Below are 22,297 nucleotides of genomic sequence, written 5' to 3' on the forward strand. Positions count from 1 at the left end.
GAATATGCGGTTTTTGGTTTTCCATTCCTAAGTTACTTCACTTAGGATAATGGCCTCCAGTTTCGTCCAAGTTGCTGCAAAATACATTATTTTGTTATTTTTTGATAGCTGAGTAGTTTGTACTCCATGGTGTATATATACCACATTTTCTTTTTTAAAAAAATTATTTTAAGTTCAGGGGTACATGTGCAAATTTGTTACACAGATAAACTTGTGTTTTGGGAGTTTATTGTGCAAATTATTTCATCACCCAGGTATTGAGCCTAGTACCCATTAGTTATTTTTCCTGATCTTCTCCTACCTCCTACTCTTCATCCTCCAATAAGCCCCTGTGTATACCATTCCCCTCTATGTGACCATGTGTTCTCCTCATTTAGCTCCCACTTATAAGTGAGAACATGTGGTATTTGGTTTTCTTTTCCTGTGTTAGGATGATGGCCTCCAGTTCCATCCATATCCCTGCAGAGGACATGATCTTACTCCTTTTTTATGGCTGCATAGTATTCCATGCTGTATATGTACCACATTTTCTTTATCCAGTCTATCATTGATGGGCATTTAGGTGGATTCCATGTCTTTGCTATTGTGACTAGACAACATTTTCTTTATTCACTCATCAGTTGATGGGCGCTTAGGTTGATTCCACATTTTTACAATTGTGAATAATGCTGTGATAAACACATGTGTGCTAGTGTCTTTTTAATATAATGACTTGTTTTCTGTTGGGTAGATACCCAATAGTGGGATTGCTGGATCGAATGGTAGAGCTACTTTTAGTTCTCTGAGAAATCTCCATACTATTTTCCATAGAGGTTGTACTAATTCACATTCCCACCAGCAGTGTAAAAGTGTTCCCTTTTACTGCATCCATACCAACATCTATTGTTTTTTGACTTTTTAATAATGGCCATTCTGGCTGGGTTTTTCTCACTGTGTTTTTATCTCACTGTGGTTTTAATTTGCATCTCCCTGATGATTAGTATTGTTGAACATTTTTTTATATACTTGTTGGACATTTGTGTATCTTCTTTTGAGAAGTGTCTGTTTATGTCATTTGTCCACTTTTTAATGGGATTATTTGCTTTTTCTTGATTTGAGTTCCTTGTGGATTCTGGATATTAGTCCTTTGTTGGATATATCGTTTGCAAATATTTTCTCCCATTCTGTAGGTTGTTTATTCTGTCCACTCTCTTTGACTCACTCCAACCACCTCTTGTCAGTCCTAACATTACTTGAAATAGTTGATCACTCCGACTTTGAAGCACTTTTTCAGTTGGCTTCCAGGACCTCACGCTCTCCTGGTTTCTTTTGACTACATTGGTTCCTTTCTTTGTCTCTTTTATTCATCCCTCTTCTTTTCCCTAACTTCTCCAACATTAGAATTTCCCAAGGGCTTGGTCTTGGTCCACCTATTTTCTCTCACTCTCCTTGCTCCATATCTAATCTCATGGCTTCAAATATAATCCACGTGTTGCTGTCTGCCTAATTCACTTCTTCAGCCAATCCTCTCTCCTGAACTCCAGATTCATACATCCAACTGCCTACTTGACATGGCTTAGCTGTGTTATAGACATCTTAAACTACTTTTCCTGTTCCAGACTGAACCTTCAGATGTTCATCCCCATAACTTATCTTCTCTTAGTCTTCTACATCTCAGTAAATGACAACTTCACTCATCCAGTTGCTCAGACCAAAAACCTTGGCATCATCGTTGACTCCTCTCTCATACACTCCACATCTAGTACCAAATTTCCTGTGAAGCTAATGAAGCTTAAGCATCAGAGCCGCTCACTTGCAGGAGCGCCTTACGAGACACAAGGCTCCTTATGGTGGGATAACACAGTCGTATGCTTTTGAAAAATTTACAAAAGTAAAATATTTTAGTTACAATCAGTTCTAAGACAGCTGTCTCTTTTCACTCTCGCTTCCCCCTGTATCACTTTTCCTTCATGGCGGGATTGGCATTGGGGTGGCTGTGAACGTTGTTGGGATCATGCAGAGGAGAAATTTAATTGGGTTTACATTTATTTTTGATTTGATCAGATATATTTACATGGCTGGCAGTTACCTCTATACCACTGTTAACCATCTCAGCGTAAAGAGTGGCTTCCAGAAATACTCTCACCTCAATTACCTTACTATGCTGGCTAGTGGTGCAGGGCCAAAGAGCGTATCTCAAATACTAACACCTCCTATAACACCCAGCATTGGGAGTATGTGTAGTTGAGGAGAAATAGATTTGGAATGTACAGAGCCAGAAACTAGTCTGTGGAAAATTATTCAGTGGACATGTAAAACTATATATGGAGGACTCGGTTCCGCCTAGTCAGAATGGGAGTTTTCTTCTGTCACTAATATACTCAATAATGCAGCATGTGTAACTATAAACACAACATATGTTTTTTTATTGTGGTAATAACACTTAACATAAGATCTACCCTCTTTATATATATTTTAAACTAAACAATACAGTATTGCTAGCTGGAGGGACAATGTTTTGCAGCAGAGCTCTAGAAAATCTTCATCTTGAAGAACTGAAACTTCATACCTGTTGAACAACAACTCCCCACTTCCCTTTCCCATAAGCCCCGGGCAACCACCATTCAACTCTGCTTCTATGAGTTTAACTATTTTATTTTATTAGAGATAGGGCCTCACTCTGTCACTCAGGCTAGAGTGCAATGGTGCAATCCTAGCTTACTGTAGCCTCGAACTCCCGGGCTTAAGGGATCCTCCTGCCTCAGGTTCCTGAGTAGCTAGGACTACAGGTGTATGCCACCATGCTCAGATTTTTTTTTCTTTTTTTTGTAGACATGGGGTCTCACTATGTCCCCCATGATGGTCTTGAACTCCTAGACTGAATCAGTCCTCCTGCCTCAGCCCCCCAAAGTGCTACAGGTATGAGCCACCATGCCCAGCCAAGTTTGATAATTTTAGATACCACATATAAGTGGAATCACGCAGTATTTGTGCTTCTATGCCTGGCTTATTTCCTTTAGCATAATGCCCTACAGGTTCATCCATGTTGTCACATATGGCAGGATTTCCTTCTTTTTCAGGCTGGTTAATATTCCATTGTATTTATATCTCATTTTCTTCATCCATTCATCTACTGATGGATATTTAGGTTGTTTCCACATCTTGGCTATTGTGAATAATGCTGCAGTCAAAATGGGAGAGGTAATATCTCTTTGAGACCCCAATTTTAATTCTTTTGGATAAATATCCAGAAGTAGGATTGTTCGATCACATTATATTCTGTTTTCTGAGGAACTGCCATACTGTTTTCCATAGTGGCCACATCATTTTATATGGAAATCTTGTGACACAGAATTTATCAGAAATGCTTTGTTTTCAGAGCATAAGCCTGTAGCAGTATTACAAATCATGATTTTTGTCTATGTATGAATTTGCATGTTTTATGCATTTTAACATATTGGATCATGTTTTAGTGTATCTGACTCGTCTTATTCTGATGAAGACTGGCAGTTTCAGATGAAATGGCATATGCAATTGTCACGAACATGGGAAAATAACCTGAAGAAACAAGTGTTCCAATCACAAAAAGCCTAAACATATTAATCAGTAACTCAATGTATGCAGTATTAAAAGTGATTTGATTATATAATTACATAACTCAATACAATGCAGTGTCCATTTTTCAATACACTGCAATTGTTCTTATAAATGCTTTATTTTCAGATGAATTTTGTAGTGTTCTTCAGATTTTTGATGAACCTAAATTTAAATATGATAAGAAGGAAGAAAGCCAAATATGTAAACTGAAAGAAAGAAGACTAGCCTGTCAAAACTTGTCTTATTATTATTACAATGGCAATTAAAAACTTTATTAAAGCAAAATAAAAGTTCAATAAAATGCAAATTTTGGTTAATAATGTTAAAGGAAAGACAAAGTTATCTTTCTCTTCTTTTTATAGAAAAGGTTATAAAATCATCATATGGCAGGGAAACAAATGGTATGCAACCTACAATATGAGAAAGTTACAGGGAGTGTGTCAGGAGGTTAATATTAAATTATTTTTCTAGATTTTCTGATGTTTGTAGTATTTGTAAGCTTTTATAAATTCGTAATATATTGTGATTTCTCAGTTTAAAGAAATATTCAGTTTTGTACCAAATTTTTTATTGTTCTTCTTAACAGAGAACCCCCCAAATTGTATGTTAGGCCACACAAGCCTAGGTCTATCCTCCTTATATCCAGTCTTTTAGCAAATACTATTGACTCTACCTTCAATATCTGTACAGAATCTGAGTACTTCTCGCCATCTCCACTCCCACCACTCTGGTCTCAGCCACCCTCATTTTCTGCCTGGATTATTGCAGTAGCCTCCTAATTTTTCTTCTTGCTTCTTCCCTTGTCCTCTTGTAGTCTAATGTGAACAGAATAGCCAGAGCGATTATTTTAAAGCCAAGTCCTATCTGGTCTCTCCTCTACTCAGAACTCTCCAGTGGTTTCCATCGTCACTCAGAGTAAAATCCAAAGTCCTTTTTTTGTGCCCTTCAGAGGCCTATGTGACCTGTGCTCCCACAAATCTCTCTGACTTCCTTTCCTACTCCTCTCTCCTAACCTGCTCCATTCTAGCCTCTTTGGAATGGAGTAAACATACTTCTATCTTGGAGCATTGGCATTGGCTATTCCCCCTACCCGGAATGCTCTTCTTTCAGATATCTGCATGACTTACCCCCTCAGTTCTTTCAGGTCTCTGCTCAAATGTCACCTTATCAGTGAGACCTTCCTTATATAAAATTGCAGGATCCTCATCACTCATTATCTCCCTTCTCTGCCTTATTTTTCTCTATATCACTTATCACATCTGATATAATACGTACTTCCCTGTATATTTATATATTTTCTTTCTCTCCCATAAGAAGTAAGTTCCACAAGGGAGAGGACCTTAATTTGTTCACTAATGTATCCACAGCATCTAGACACGTGCTTGGCACATAGCAGACATCCAATAAATATCTATTGAATGAATGAAGGACAAATCCTATATGCCCATTGAGGCAGCGGAATTAGAGGATCTTCTTCTCTTTCTCCTTCTTCTTCTTCTTTTTGACAGAGTTTAGCCCTTGTCACCCAGGTTGGAGTGCAATGGCACCGTCTTGGCTCACTGCAACCTCCACTTCCTAGGTTCAAACAATTCTCATGCCTCACGAGTAGCTGAGATTACAGGTGCATGCCACCATGCCCAGCTAATTTTGTATTTTTAGTAGAGATGGGGTTTCACTATGTTGCCCTGGCTGGTCTCGAGCTCCTGACCTCAAGTGATCCACCCGCCTTGGCCTCCCAAAGTGCTGGGATTACAGGCGTGAGCCTCCACGCCCGGCCCCTTTTCTTCTTTTTTAAAAAAGGTACTTAAAAAAAAAAAAGTGTGGTAAAATATACACAGCATAAAATTTTTCATTTTAACAATTTGTAAATGTACAGTTTGCTGGCATCAAGTATATTCACACTGTAGTATAGCCACCACCTCCATGCATCCCACAGTTCTTTTCTTGCAACATTGAAACTCTGTACCCTGTTTCTTCTTTATACACTAAGTTAATGCCTGAATTTCTTATAACAAACATTTATTACTATAATGTCAAAAGGCCATTTCCATTTTGGGAACAGACTAATCATAAATTTATATTCATTTCATAAGACAATAATTGAGAAAAGACTGTGTTTCTATTCCTTGAACAGATTAAATGTGAAACTGTCCAGTTTTTTAAATGATTCATTAATGTGTTCCTCTGGGAGCTTGAATATTCAGTGCCAGCTGTTTCCCTCAGTAATATCTGAATTTAATATTTTACCTTAAGAAATATGATGCCAAAGAAATAGTAAATATTTAACTACATATGGTATTATTTTAATATGTTAACATGTTTTCTTTACTTGGAGTTTGTTTAATTAGCAATACTGTCACAGTTCTGCAACATCATAATACAGAGAAGGGAGAGAGGTTAAGTGGCACCTACTCAGAGCCTACTAGGTGTCAGGTGCTTTGCAGATATTAGGAGTGGCCTCCACGTCCTCAGACCTCACTCACTTGGCATTACACTCCAGATTGACTTTCACCATCTCCATTTTGTGGCAAATGCTCTTGACAAGATCACCAATTATTTCCCTGTCACTAAATCCCAATAGACAATTTTCAGTCTTTATTCTCTTAACCTTATAGCTGCAGTTAGCACAGATTATCATCCCCTTCTTATCAAAACCCCTTCTTCCTTTGGTTCATATTCAGAGCTTTTTTATTTCACTTCCTCAATACCTTTATTATTTTTCAATTTCTCTCCATATCCACTGTCCCCACCCAAACTGGTCTGACACTGTATACTCTTGCCTGGACTACTCTTCTAGCCTCCTAACTGGTCTCTCTGCCTCCAGTCTGCCCACCCTCAATCTGTTTCCTACACAACTGCCAATGTCCTCTCCAAACTGCGATCACACCACTTCCCTTGTTTATGACTCCTTGATGGATTTTCTTTGCTCTAAAATTCAGTATCTTTATTCTGGTCTACAGAGCCCTTCATCCTCTTGTTCCTGCCTGTCTCACCAGACTCAGCTTGAGCCACTCTCATTTTTGATCTTTCTACTTGAGGATTCTTTAAGTTTCTTGAATAAGCCAAACACTCTTTCATCTCTGGATCTTTACACATGCTCCTCCCTCTGCCTGGACAACTCTTTATTCATTTATTTATCCACTCAACAAATACTTATTGAGTGCCTGCCTGGTGCCGGGCACTGTTCTAAGTATTGGGGATATAGCACTGAACAAAATAGAGATTCCTATGCTTGTAGAGCTTGCATTCTAGCCAGAGGAGAGAGAGAAAAATTAATGAAGGCAATAAATAAGTAAACCGCATGGTATTTTAGAAGGTAATAAGTACTATGGAAAAAAGAAAAGGTAGAGAGCAAGGTAAGCAGGATCTACAGTACAGAAGAGGGTGGGTTGGTGAAATTTTCAATGGCAAGCTCAAGGTAAGCCTCCTTGAGAGGGTGATATTTAAGCAAAGACTCGAAGAAGGTGAGAGAATAAGCCATGTGGATATCCGAGGGAAGAACATTCTAGGGAGAGGAAGTCGTCATTGCAAACTTATGAGGGGGACTCTTGCATGCTGTGTTAGAGGAATGGCAAAGAAGATGGTATGGCTGAAGTGGAGTAAGCAAGGCCAAGCACAGTAAGAGATGGTACTGAAGAGACAGCCGGAGCCTAGACTGTGAAGGGGCTGGGAGGCCACTTTATGGAGTATGGCTTTTTTTCTCCGAGTGAATTGTGAAGCTATTGGTGGGGTTTGAGCAGAATAGTTATATAATCTAATTAATTTTATTCAAACATCCCTCTATGCAATGTTGAGAATAGACTCACGGGAAGATGTGGGTAGGGGAAGATGAAGCAGGAAGACTGTTCGGGAGGATAGTACAGTAATCCAAGTGAGAGATGATGGTGGCTTGGGCCAGAGCAGTAGCATTCGAGGTGGTGAGAAGGGGCTGGATTATGGACATATTTTGACAGTATAACCATCTTGACTTGCTGGTTAGATATAAAGTGTGAGCAGGGCCATATCCTATATGTAGGATCTGAAACTTATCTAGTTTGTGGGCCTTGTTTAAAAAACATACAAAATAAAGTACAAATGTGAGTATGTATATAAAATAAGAAAAATTATGCCAATCGGGTAGACTTTGTCAGGACAAGATGAGTCAGGTACTCTAACACGTGATTTGATATGCTGGGATTCATAAAATCCGTGACTTCACACACATACTCATTGGTTGTAGTACTGCCTCAGGTCTGTGTCCTATAAACATAGGAATTCAGATCAATTCTATTTAATGATATTCCCATAAAAAAAAGAGTATGCTGCACTTATAATTCTGTATGCTGCATTGTCCAGTATATTCTTAACCGTTAATAAATCCCTTTTTTGGAGACAGGGTCTTGCTCTGTTGCCCAGGCTGTAGTGCAGTGGCACAATCGCAGCTCACTGCAGCCTCGACCTTCCAGGCTCAAGCAATCCTCCCACCTCAGCCTCTCAACTAGCTGGGACTACAATACAGGTTCACGCCACCAAGACTGGTTAATTTTTATATTTTTTTTGTAGAGACAGTTTTGCCATGTTGCCCAGGCTCGTCTCGAACACCTGAGCTCAAGTGATCCGCCTGCCTCGGCATGAAAAATCCCATTTTAATCTAGGCCTCAGTAAGAACCAAATCTTCTGCATACAAGTCTATGTTTTAGAAGGATTTTCCACAGTCTAGCTTCTGGCTGTGTACATTTCAAACCTTGTGTCACCTCCACTACCTCCATGCTACCATAGGACAGATTCATATCACAATATGACTTCTGGTTCTCTACTGTTCTGTCACTACACCAGGTGAGTCAGCACATTGGCTGTAAGCGGTGTTCCAGGAAGCCAACCTTTTATTGGGACAGCAGTATGCAGTATGCAAGGAAGTGACTGCAAACGACATAAATATATCTTGCCAAAGCCCAGCTAAATGTATCCCTAACTCAACTTTACCTAAGCAGGATCCCAAAAAATGTCCTTGGTCACTCCAACAGCACCTAATACAAGGGGAAACATGATGGAATGAAATTTGGAATGGAAAGAGACAGTGGTCTTAACTGACTGCAGTAAGAATATCTTACGGTCCCAAATTTTACAAAAGTATATGACAATGTGAACACATTCCTAGGGGCCTTTCTAGGGCCTTGGAATGTGAGGGTTCCTCAGGCTAAAACTTCATTAACTTCAGGTGAAGCTGGCACTGCATATGGGGTGTGACAGGAAGGGAGACATTAAGGATGATTCTGAAGGTTTTAGCCTGAGGAATGAATAGGATGAAGTTGCCATTCCTGAGATGGTGAACACCTCAGGAGGAGAAGGCGGATGAAGTGGAGAGGGCGGGGAGGGAGAAGATCAAGAGTTCAGTGTGACCACGATAAGTTGAGATGCCTATTAGGCAGCCAAATGGAGATGCCAAGTAACTCTTACCATTCCGTTGGTGGACTAGTCCTACTTGTCTTTCACAGTTCAGCTAAGTGTCATCTCCTCATTTTGGACTCACTGGGTAAGGTTGAGTCCATTGTTATATACTCTGCAGCATGCTGTACCTCTCTTTTTGTAAGAATTAACACCCCCGTGACTTTTTCTTTTTTTTTTTTTTGAGACAGAGTTTCACTCTTGTTGCCCAGGCTGGAGTGCAATGGTGCAATCTCAGCTCACTGCAACCTCTGCCTCCCGGGTTCAAACGATTCTCCTGCCTCCGCCTCCCGAGTAGCTGGGATTACAGGCATGTTCCACCATGCCCGGCTAATTTTGTATTTTTGGTAGAGACAGGGTTTCTCCATGTTGGTCAGGCTGGTCTCGAACTCCTGACCTCAGGTGATCCACCTGCCTTGGCCTCCCAAAGTGCTGGGATTATGGGCGTGAGCCACTGTGCCCGGCCGTGATATTTTTAATGGTTGTTGCTATGGTTTGGATATGTGTCCCCACCAAAGCTCATGTTGAAATTTGATCCGCAGTTTGATCACGTTGGGAGGTTCAGCCCAATGGGAGAAATTTAGGTCATGGGGGTGGGTCCCTCAGGAATAGATTAATGCCTTCCCTGGGGTGGGTGAGTGAGTTCTTGCTTACTTACCTGAGAACTAGTTGTTAAAAAGAACCTGACACCTCCCCTCACTCTCTCTGGCTTCCTCTCTTGCCATGGAATATCTGCAGTCTAGCTTCCCTGCGCCTTCCACCGTGAATGGAAGCAGCCTGAGGACCTCACCAGAAGCTAAGTAGATGCTATGGCCATGCTTCTTGTACAGTCTGCAGAACCGTGAGTCAAATTTTTAAAATAAATTACCCAGCCTCAGGTATTCCTTTATAGCAACACAAAGTGGGCTAAGATAATTGTCTGTCTTGCGCTGCACTAGATAAACCTGGGACTGTGCATTACATACTGCTGCTATCTGTAATGTATAACACAGTACACAGCACTGGATAGATCTTCAAGAAATGTTGAAATGTTTGTTGAATAAATGATACACAGTCAAGTAATTTTTCCAACTCATGGCTAGAAAATGGCAGAGCTAAGACTTGCAGGGGCGTATTTTTTCAATGTTTAAAAAACAAAGCAAATGACGCATAACAGAAAAGTGCACTTAACACCAATGAATTTTCACAAATTGAGCATACTTTTTAAATTAGCACTCAGGCGAAGGAATAGAACATTGGCAGCATCTCAGAAATCCCGTCATGCTTCCTTTCTAAATTACTACCCCTCTTTCTTACCCCAATGTAACCAACATCCTGATTTCTAACATCATAAGTTAGTTTTTCCTGTTTTTGAACTTTATATAAGTGGGATATAATAGTATATACGCTTTTGTGTCTGGCTTCTTTTGCTCTATGTTTGTGAAATTTAGAAATGTTGTGAGTAGCAGTCATTGCTCATTTTTATTTATTTTTATTGAGAATTACACAGCAGTTCTCAAACTTTTTGGTCTCAGGATCCCTTTAAACGTATACCAATTATTGAGGAACCAAATAAATTTTGCTTATATGGGTTATAGCTATTGATATTTACTGTATTAGAAATTAGACTGGGCGCGGTGGCTCACGCCTATAATCCCAGCACTTTGGGAGGTTGAGGCGGGCGGATCGCCTGAGGTCAGGAGTTCAAAACCAGCCTGGCCAACATGGCGAAACCCCGTCTCTACTAAAAGTACAAAAATTAGCCGGGTGTCGTGGCGAGCGCCTGCAATCCCAGCTACTCAGGAGGCTGAGGCAGGAGAATCGCTTGAACCCAGGAGGTGGAGGCGGAGGTTGCAGTGAGCCGAGATCACGCCACTGCACTCCAGCCTGGGAAAAATTTTAAAATATTTATTAATTAAATAACTCATTACATGTTAACATAAATAAATAACATATTTTAGTGAATATAATTATATTTTCCAGAAGAAAAATATTAGTGAGAAATATGGCATTGAGTATAAACTAGGGTCCTGGCAAGTATGTTAGAATACTGACCCTGTATGCAGTGGCTGACTTCCGGAGGTCTTAGCCAAACCCCAGAAGAGCACAGGAATGATGGCAGTGGGAGGCACTAGGATGGAGACCATGCACAGTTCCATTGTCTCTGGGTTTCATGCTTCAACAAGCAGCAGGTACAAATGGGTGTTTCAAGGAGACATGACATTGGTACACGGAAGGGACCCAGTCAATTTGGTAAATGTGTAAATGCATGATGTGGTTAAAAAAAAAAAAAAAAGTTGATCACTTTGGGTAGGAAATGAAGATAATGGGAGGGCACAGACCAGGCAAGTAGGGAAGGGAGTGGTAGCAGAAAATAATATGTTTGTTTGGGAGGCAGAAGACCTACTTTTCAGGGTACGTGGCAAACCCTTTAGTGTGGTATTTATGGCTTCAATCTGCTTTCTAGACCCATCTGCTACTCTGTCCCATGGTCCAGCCATTTCATTCCCCAGAAAGGCATGCACGTGCACACACACACACACACACACATATCTCTGCCACTATTCATGCTATTTCCTTTACCTGCAATGACCTCTCTTCTTTGTCTCTCCTTTACTGCCAGTTAAATTTCTGATGATTCTTCAGGACCCAGTTGAAATGCCTGCTCCTGAGCACCCGCCCAGACACTGACCTACTTCTTCATCTTTGCATCTTAGCTCATCATTCTCTTTTATGTTCCCAGAGCACTTTGTACTTACTCCTATTTCAGAATTTGACCTGTGTCATTATTGTCCAAGTGTCTGTCTTCCCCTCTAGACCAAGAACTAGATAAAGCAAGCCACGGATCTTAGACACCTGTGAGTACCCAACCCTGAACATAATTCCAGGCATATAGTAGGTCCTCAATATATGCCCACTGAATTATTAAAATGACTTGGGTCTGTAGTGTTTGTCCTGCAGCTTCAAGTGGACAGCCCAGCTCTTCGTGACCTGGTAAGACACTTGCATATATATATATATGTATATATATTTTTTTGTTTGTTAGTTTGTAACATTTTATGTCCTCTAAAGTGAATAGCAATGGTCCTGTTAAAAGTTATGAAGCAAGAATGGGTGGAAAGAGACAGGAAAAAGATAAAGAAAGCAGGAATACTCTGTTCTCATATTTTAAAAAATGTACTTGGTAGTATTTGTTTTTGCTGAGAAAGAGTAGAGGCAGCCCTGGTCATAGCACTGCAGTAGGAGACGGGGGTGCCCCATGACGCATCTTCCTCACCACAGGACTTCCATCAAATCCCTTAGTCTGCCCTCTGGTTAGGGACAATATTACCTTCTTCCCTTATCCCAAGGCTTAGGCTTTTCACATAGCCAAAGACCGTCTGAAGTTATGAGTATATTTTTAACAAGAGCCATATGGCGATAATGTCCTGCCTTTACTGTCCTCCGCAGTAAGGGCATATCACCCATCTTCTGATTCCAAGTCCTCCCTCCTTTGGGAAGTCTTTCCTGAGAAAAGCCCACAAATTATGATGCCTCTTGACTCTTTTGGCTGGGGAGTTGAGTGACACAGTATATGAGAGTGTAAAGATGGAAATGTTTCGCATGCAAGCTTTTTCCCAACTAGACTTGAGACCTTGTCCGCAGAGATAGTGGCGCATCATTTTCTGTCCCCAGCAATGTCTCACATGAGGCATTCCACATCGGTGCACAATAAATATTTGCTGATTGATCAAGGATGGGTGGGCAGGCTGGTCTGTACCTTTCAGAGACTGTAGGTCATGCATATTTACTTTGTCTGTGGCTGATTAATTAACCTTCTGTTGTCAAGCCATCTCTGAAGCTGGAAAGATAAGAAACAGCCCTGTCTCAGCTTCAGATTTAGAGGTCAGGAGGTCTTGATTTCTCTCTGTGGCTTCTTCATTAACTGGTACAAACTTGGGTAAGCCAATTTGTTGTTCTGGGTCTCAGTTTCCTGGACTGAAAAAAGAATGGGAGACTTAGGTTTCATGGCCAAGATAGAGTAACAGAATCCAGGCATACCCTCCTGCATGAAACAATAAATAAAAACAGACAAAATACATGAAACAATGGGTTTTAAGACATTGAACATTAGGCAGTGAAGGACAGTAATCCCAGAGAGATGGGAACAAACAAGGGGAGCCCTATGATAACCTTAGCCTGTTTCCTTCAGAAATTTTCAGAAAGTGACATAGGGAAGGGTACTGAAGTAGAGCCTGGTAGACCTCCTTGAATTAAGGAGACAGAACTGAGGGTCCAGGGAGACCAAGAAAGGAGAGCTCATAGGAAAGAACAGTAGAGAGGAAAGAGCTACTCTAAGAAAGACCTAGAGTAGTCAGCAGAGTACTGATCAGCATGTATGTGTGAGAAAGCTACTCAAAGGTGGCAAATAACCATCTGACATGATTAGAGGGAACTGTGCCTTGTGCTCACATAGGGCCAGAAATAGCGCTGCTTCCTTCCAGGCAGACTGGAGAAACTCATAATTCATGGGACATTGAGTAGTCAGGAGGTCTTGCCTCAGTAATGGGAAATAACTAGCCAAGACTAAGTGCTGTTGCAGACCCACCTAACCAACCACAAAAGCAAAGCCAAAAGAATCAAACTGTTTCCAGGTGATTTAACTGACCATACCAAGTGTTGATGAAGATGTGGAGCAAATGGAACTCTCATTCACTGCTGGTGAGACTGCAAAATGGCACAACGCATTTGGAAATCATTTTGGCAGTTTCTAAAAATGTTAAACATACACCTGCCATATGACCCAGCCATTCTATTTAGGTATTTACTGAAGAGAAATGAAAGCCTATGTACATTCAGAGACTTGTACGTGAATGTTCAAGGCATCTTTATTTATAATAGCCAACAACTAGAAACAAACCAAATACCCATCAGTAGGTGAATGGATAAATTGTGGTGTATCCATGCAGTGAAATACTACATGCAACAATATGGATAAATCTTAAAATGATTATGCTGAGTAAAAGAAGCTAGACAAAAAGCACATACTATATGATTCTTTTTTTTTTTTGAGACGGAGTCTCACTGTGTTGCCCAGGTTGGAGTGCAGTGGCACAATCTTGGCTCACTGCAAGCTCTGCCTCGTGGGTTCAGGCCATTCTCCTGCCTCAGCCTCCGGAGCAGCTGGGACCACAGACACCTGCCACCATGCCTGGCTAATTTTTTGTATTTTTCAGTAGAGACAGGGTTTCCAATCTCCTGACCTCGTGATCTGCCCGCCTCAGCCTCCCAAAGTGCTGGGATTACAGGTGTGAGCCACCGCGCCTGGCCTATGTGATTCCATTTTTATAAAATTGTAGAAAATGCAAACTAATCTATAGGGACAGGAAACAGATCAGCGTTTGCCTAGGGATGGTTTGGAGAGGAGAAAGAAGTGGGCAAATGAGAGAATACAAAGGAGCATGAGCTAACTTTTGGGTTTTTAGATGTGCTCATTATCTTTGTTATGATGCTGGTTTCACGGGTATCCACATATATCAAAACTTATCAGATCATACACTTTAAATATGTGCAGTTTATTGTATGTTAATTATTCCTTAATATAGTTGTTTTAAAACTCCATTAATTTATCGCATACTTTGAATTAATCTTTTACCCATCCATGCTTAATTTTGTAACAACACGCATTAGTCTTTTGGAAAATGTTGTTTTACTGAGGTATGCAGGCAGACCTTCCAAATATTCACAGATTTTGCCATATATTATTTAAAAAGTCACATTTGTTACTAGTACCACAGACCTCATCAGGACAGTCTTTAAGCATGGGGACACTGTCAAGCTCATACAGATTTTCCAAAATTCTATTTTTTACTTGAAAGCTCCCATATATTTTATTTATTTATGTATTTTTTAGAGATGGGCTCTCACTGTATTACTGGGGCTGGTCTTGAACTCCTGGGCTCAAGCAATCCTCCCACATCAGCCTGCCGAAGTGCTGGGATTACAGGCGTGAGGCACTGTGCCTGGAGAAAGCTCCAATATTATCATTGGTAGCAAATACTGCTAGTTAAGTGAGAGACTCACTTTGTTCATTTTCCAGGAAGTGTCTGCCAAATTCCTAAATCTGAATAACTGTAGTTTGTCTGTTAGCCATTCTTTCAAGTAAAAATAGGGTTCCATGACAAAATTGTCTAGTTCAACTCACAACTCTAACAAGTACTTTTCCTCGAGACAACCATTATACATTGGTGTGTAACAGATGTGCCTTATGCATGCTTCCTAGTTCATCATATGGAAAATGTGCCCAATGATCAGATTAGACATAATTGATTTTTACTGCTTCATCAAGGACTTTGTTTACTGTGAGTGTGTAGGGTGAAGAATGCCATGAATACCAGTACAGTTGGTACCACTGCCTTGATTTGTGCTGAGGTGCTGGCAATATATATATACCTTTGCTTTTGCACCATCAGTACAAATGTCAATGTGTCAATGTAGTGAAGAAGGCAAATATCCTTTTAGTGTTATCAAAATGATTTTGACCTTGAGGACCCCTTGTAAAGGTTTTGGGGACTCCTCAGAGATCCACAGATCACATTTTTGAGAAAAGGTTCTATGCAGCATTATATTGTCAGAATATACTACAATCTATTGATCTTTACTATTGTCAGATGTTTGGAATATTCTGTTTTGAGCTATTACAAATAGAAGTGATAAGAATCTCTTTGGACACTTCTCTGAGTTATACATGTGCATGTATTTGTGTTGAATATGCTTAGAAGTAAATTTGCTGGCTCACAGTGTATATGTGTGCTCAAGTTTAGTAAATTATGCCAAATGGTTTTCCAAAGTGGATGCATTATTTCACACTCCCACCAGCAGTGTCTGAGTTTTAGAGGATTTGAATTCAGATGCATCTGATTGTAAGGCTCAAGCTCTATACAGTGATAGATTTTGCTTTTTAAAATAAAATTAATAGTTGTTCATGATAAAAATTCACAGTATAGACGAGTTTAAGTTGAAAAGTACCACAGAAATGAGAACACTACTATAAAAGGATATGTGTACAAGGATGTTAGTGATAGCTCAGTTTGCAGTGGCAAAAAAGGAAAACAGTTAATGCTCATCAGCATTTAATAATACATCAATAGTATTGAATCTTAACCATTAAAAAGGAAGAATTAGGGCTGGGTGCGGGCTCACGCCTGTAATCCCAATACTTTGGGAGGCCAAGGTGGAAGGATCTCTTAAGGCCGGGAGTTCAAGACCAGTCTGGGCAATATAGTAAGACCCCGTCTCTACAAATAAAAAGTAAAAAAAATTATCTAGGTGTGGTGGCATACACCTTTACTCCCAGCTACTCAGGAGGCTAAAATAGGAGGATCACTTGAACCCAGGACTTCAAAGCTGCAGTAGGCTATGATTGCACTACTGCACTCCAGCCTGTTCAACAGAGCAAGATCCTGTCTCTAAAAAACAAAAAAACAAAAAAGGAGGAATTAAGTCTATGCCAGCAGACTTAGAGGAATTCCTCAAAGTTTCGTTAAGTGGCGAAGAGACAATGCTGAGAATCATACATAGTATGATCCTGTTTTGTTATTTGTAAAGCAAATAACAAGAACAGCCTATGCATATATGAATAGGTTTGTGTATGAATAACTGGACATGACTAAAGGTGCTAAAGGTCACATAACAGGCTGTTAATTATGTTTAGGGATTGGGCAAAAAAAAAAAAAAAAAAAAAAAGCATGGATAAACATGCCCGTGATAAAAACAGCAAGTATGAGATCCCATCTTTGTAAAAGTGTGTGTGTGTGTGTGTGTGTGTTTGTGCGTGTGTGTATGAATAGGGAAAGGTAGGGAAGTATGGTCATTGTCTTAATCTGTTTCCTGTTGCTATAACTGAGTACCTGAGACTGGGTAATTTACAAAGAAAAGAAATTTATTTCTTACAGTTCTGGAGGCTGGTTGTCCAAGGTTGAGGGACCACTTCTGGTAAGGGACTTCTTACTGCATCATAATATGGCAGAAGGCATCACATGGTGAGGGGACAAGAGCTTGCCAAACTGGCTTTTATAACAGACCCAGTCACATGATTACCCATGAATCCATGAATCCATGAATGGATTAATCCATTCATGAGGGCACAGCCCTCATGACCCAATCACCTCTTAAAAGCCTCACCTCTTAATATTGTTACATTGGCGAGTACGTTTCAACATGAGTTTCAGAGGGGTCAAATATTTAAGCCAGAGCAGTCTACCAAACCATAATTTGTGGTTATCTCTGAGTAGGATTTGTTTGTGATTTTTTTCCTTCCTTAAACTTGAATCTATCACCAGAATTTTTAAAGGATAAATATATGTTACTGGGACAAAGATTTGTAAAAGGTGCTGGGTATACTGACTAGTTATCTGGAAAAATATAAAATGAGATCCAATCTGTACACCATACACAGGAATCAACTCTAAATGGATCAAGAATCCAAGTGTAATACATGAAACTATACAGATATTAAAAGAGGCTGGGCACAGTGGCTCACTCCTGTAATCCCGACACTTTGGGGGGCTGAGACAGGTGGATTGCTTGAGCCAGGAGTTTGAGACCAACCTGGGCAACATGGCAAAACCCTGCCTCTACTAAAAATACACACACACAAAAATAGCCGGGAGTGGCAGTGCACACCTGTGGTCCCAGCTACTTGGGAGGCTGAGGTGGGAAGATCATTTGAGCGTGGTGGGTGGAGGTTGCAGCGAACTGAGATCATGCCACTGCATTCCAGCCTAAGTGACAGAGTGAGACCCTGTCTCAAAAAAAGAAAAAAAGAAGAATATATGAACAACTTCCCTTTTACCCTTGGTGTAGGGAAAGGCTCTTTAATCATGACTCAAAATCTTGAAGCAATAAAAGAAAAAAATGGATAAACTTGACTACATTTAAAAATTCCATGGCAAAAAAGCCTCATCATAATCAACATCAAAAAACAACTGAGAAACTGGAAGCAAATATGTATCAAAATGTGCAATATGTATCACAGATAAAGGGGCTGGAATTGTGACTATACAAATAATGCTTCAAAATTGATGGGCATAGGTCCCCAAAACTCAATAGAAAAATGGAGAAATACATAAACAGACAATTATCTGTCTATCGTCTGTAAATAGCCCCTTAACCTTGTAACCTCACATATAATTAGGTAAATGCAAATTAAACCAACACCAGGATATCATTTCCCCTCATCAGATCAGCAAAAATTAGAAAGTATGGCAATATGTTCTGTTGGCAAGTCCATAGTTACATAAAGAAATAATTGAACTCATACCTAGGGAGAAGGGAAAGCACTTTCTCACAGAAGAATGCCAGTTAATAAATGTAGAAGGAATGACGGAAATAGAAAATCACCATCTGACAAATATCACAGTAATAATTGTGTTAGGCAAGAATCATCAAAGGATTAGTGGGCAAAGCATGATGAGAAACAGGATATTCATATAGTCTCAAACTACCTCTCCACAAACTATAAACTAATTTGGAAAAGAAAAGGAGTAAATTTACAGTGGAGTAACCCAACAGACACCCCTTAACCAGGTGGTCAAAGTTAACACAACCAGTAATTAGACATATGCATTGTGTGTCTCCTAATAGGATGCAGCAAAAAGGGCCTTGCATTAATTTTGTGGTTTTCTTTTCCCAAATGCATAACCTGTACTTAGTCATAAGAAAACATGAGACAAACCTAAATTGAGAGAGATTCTGCAGAATAACTAGCCGTTACTTTTCAAAAGTGTCCAGGTCATGAGAAACAAAGACAGACCGAGAAGCTGTACCAGACTGCAGGAGACTGAGGAAATATAACAACTAAATACAGTGTGGGATCCTGTATTGGATCTTAGACCAGAAAAAGAGCAGTAGTGAGCCAATTGACGACTTCTGCATAAAGCCTCTAGATTAGTCAATAGTATCATATCGATGTTAATTTCCTAGGTTTGATAATTACATATAGTTATATAAGATGTTAACTTTTGGGAAGCTAGTAGGGGGCAGATATTTGAATTATTTGTACTGTGTTTCCAAGTTTTTTTATAAGTCTGAAATTATTTCCAAATCAAAAGTTAAAATATGAAAAAAGAATAAACATATATTGCTTATATAATCAGAAAAAACACACACACACAAAACTAATTGTATTGTGTAAGCCAAATAAAACTAGTTTTATTGTGTAAGCCAAAATAAAAATAAACCCCCAAAATTCAAGTGAAATATCCTTTCCCTTTACCCTCATCTGCAGCTCCATTCCACAGGGGTAACCACTGTTACCATTTTCTTGTTTATCTACCCAGGAGTTTTTGCTGTTTATATAAGCATATGGGGTGTGTGTGTGTGTGCGTGTGTGTGTCTAAAAGGGATATACACACACACACACGCCCACACACACCCCACAGAGATTGAGGCAGAGAATAAAGTCTGGAGGCAGGGAACCTAAGGCTGTTTCACGCTGACTTCCTAGAACTAAATTGAAAGGAAAACCCTAACTTTCCACGCCTAAGTAACAAAAGGACCAGTGGCTACTGCCTTTGCAAACCCCCACCTTTTCTGCACCACAGATGGGAAATTGAAAGTACCTCTGATTGGTTCCTTTTTGCATAGGAGGGCAACTTTGTAACTTCACTTCAGCCCCTGATTGGTTGCTGCAACCAATACTGATTGGGTGTAATTTTGTAACTTCACTTCAGCCTCTGATTGGAATCAGACTGATGGTGGGCCACCACTTTATTTACATGAGGTGAGCACGAAGTGGCCAATGGGAAACTCTAGGGGGTATTTGGACCGAGAGGATTCTGTATCCAGAGCTCTTGAGCCTTTACTCAGCCTGCTCCCACACTGTGGAATGTACCTTCGTTTTGAATAAATCTCTGCTTTTGTTACTTCATTCTTTCCTTGCTTTGTTTATGTGTTTTGTCCAATTCTTTGTTCAAAATGCCAAGAATCTGGACACCTTCCACTGGTCACAAGATGATATTTATTCGTACTATTCTGCTTCTATTTTCTTCATGAAATGGTATATTTTGGCTACTTATCAGTACACATCCACATACATGCACCTCTTTCTTTCTTTTTTTTTGGTTTAATCTTTATCAGTTGGCCAGTCCCTGTTAGTTGTCATTTTGATTGGCTCCTGTTTTTCACTATTGCAAGAAATGCTGCAGTGAACACCCTTGTTGATGTATGTTTGTGCATATGTGCAAGAGTATTTCAACAAGGAAATTCTTTTTCGCTTGGGGTTGGAATCACCGTCCTGCTTTGTATTCTGGCTGGACGGGAAACAAATCTGCATTAGACCACGGTGGAGTCTGGTCCTCTGTGGGAAAATAAGCTTAACATGGAAAGCAGTGGAGCCCTGGCCCCCTGCTGCATATTGGAGTACACATTCTCGTGGCCAGAATACTTGTGTCTTTCTCCTGAAGAGGAAAAAGCAATTTTTACTGCCCGGCTCTGCATTTTCAATATATCATTTATCAGTCACTCCACACTTCTGTCAGTTGAACTTTAATTTTATTTAACAAACACTTCTAATATGGTTAATGTGTGCTGGTCACTGAAATATTTTGCAAATGTTAACTAATTTCATTCTCATAACAGTCTTATGTGCTAGGTATTGCTATCATTATCCTCATTTTTCAGATGAGGAAACTGAGGCACCAGGATGTTAAGTAACACACCCAAAGATACACAATAGCTCCAATGTCATCCTGCTGTTCCTCCTTTACCAGTCATTTTCTTCTAGTATACATATCACAAAGTAGAGGGTTAGGCCCATGTCCTTCCCTGAGCCATTCGTCTGGTAGCTACTCTTCTCTGCTGTTCCATGGACCAACACTCAATTTTCTGCTGATCTCCTCCAGAAATCCAGCACTCAAGTCCCCTTCTAAGAAGGATAAACAGACACTGGTGAGTGAATGAAGGGACACCACACATTCCTATACTGTCCTCTCATTTATACTTCCCAAAATCACCACCAGGGTTGTACAGATTTTGCAGAAGGCCTGTGAATAACTGAAAGGAGTTTCAAGTATGGGGACTTTAAAAAAATGATCTACTGTCCATGTCCATGTCTGTAGACCAAGAGAAAATCACCAGAGAGGCCCATTACAGAGAGAACCCTCATGCCCTTCTTCCTTGAATTCAGCTTTACCTTTTTCCTCTTCTTTCAACCCATCAAATGAAACTCCACCCACCCCCTACTCCCAACGTTTGGTCTTGCCCCAGGTCCCACCTCTATCTCCCCTAGAAGCCCATTGGCCCACATCTTAGTTATTCCGCCTGGCATATGGCTCTGAGCCTTCCAAATGGACAGGTTAGGGTAGGCTCTGGCATTCCAGGTGTCATCCCTTTCCAAAGGTCTCCATCAGTAGGGGTCACAGAGAGAGAAATGCTTTTTTGTTTTTCCTGATATCCAGTGGGTAACGGTTGGATGAAACACAGACACGCACGTCTATCTCTTCAGGCAAAACAACAGATTCTCGGAGACAATGCTGTCTAACTCCAAATGGAAGAAAAGAAACCTTCTCCCAACTTTCCCAGATCGCAGGGGCGATGCTGCCTTACGTGATTATGCAGAGCAGTGCCCCTTTCCCTTCTCATTTTCAAGGAATGAGAAATAGACTCAGAATGGAATAATAATCACTAAGATTTAGTAAACGTTTACTGTAGGTGAGGTTGTGGATGGTCTCATTTAAGCCTCATAACAGTCCTGTGATGTTACAGGAAGTATAACTATCATCTTAAAGATGAGGAAACTGAGGCACAGTATATCATAAAGGCCACACAGCTGGTAAGTGGGACAGCAGGAATTTACACTTGGCAGGCAAGTGTCCAGAGCCTGTGTACTTTCTGTAACACCATACAGCTTCCTTATAGTTCAGATTGTAAGTGGTAGAGGTGAGATTTGAACCCAGATCATTTGACTCAGGAGCCTGAGCTCCCAGCACCTTAAGACTCCAGCAAAGGCAGCTACTTACATACACAAAGAACTGGCTTTGGGATGACTGCATGGTATTGCTTTAAATTGCCAGATGAGGCCCTTCCCTCTCACTGTTCTGTCAGCAGAAAAAAGGCAATGTAAATGTTTATGCTCCTCTAGTACAAGCAAACCCCTAGGGGTCCTTTCATGATGGACACACTTATGAAATCATCTAGATTTAGAGCAGATGAAAGACTGCTGGGGTTTCTGTTGTTTTGCTTGGTTTGGTTTTAGCATTTCTTCCTGCGGCTCTGAGCAGAGAATCTGGAATTTGTCTTGGGTCAAACCTGCCCTTTCTCTGGGAGAGACCACTTCATT

General features: G+C 40.3%; 1 protein-coding gene across 3 annotated transcripts in view; it reads left to right on the top strand.

Annotated features, from left to right (window-relative positions):
• Window positions 1–22,297, top strand: part of LOC103247330 (A-kinase anchor protein 17B) — a 112,635-nt gene that overhangs the window by 11,258 nt on the left and 79,080 nt on the right. For 2 of the 3 annotated variants that reach the window (XM_073013434.1, XM_073013435.1), the window contains one exon: window positions 9,739–9,841. The gene's annotated coding sequence lies outside the window, so the exon portion shown is untranslated. Of the gene's footprint in view, window positions 1–2,799; window positions 2,899–9,738; window positions 9,842–22,297 lie in introns of those variants that run through there. The other variant, XM_073013436.1, reaches the window with a different exon arrangement.

The sequence above is a fragment of the Chlorocebus sabaeus genome, chromosome X (genome assembly GCF_047675955.1).
Source record: "Chlorocebus sabaeus isolate Y175 chromosome X, mChlSab1.0.hap1, whole genome shotgun sequence".
Taxonomy (NCBI): Eukaryota; Metazoa; Chordata; class Mammalia; order Primates; family Cercopithecidae; genus Chlorocebus; species Chlorocebus sabaeus.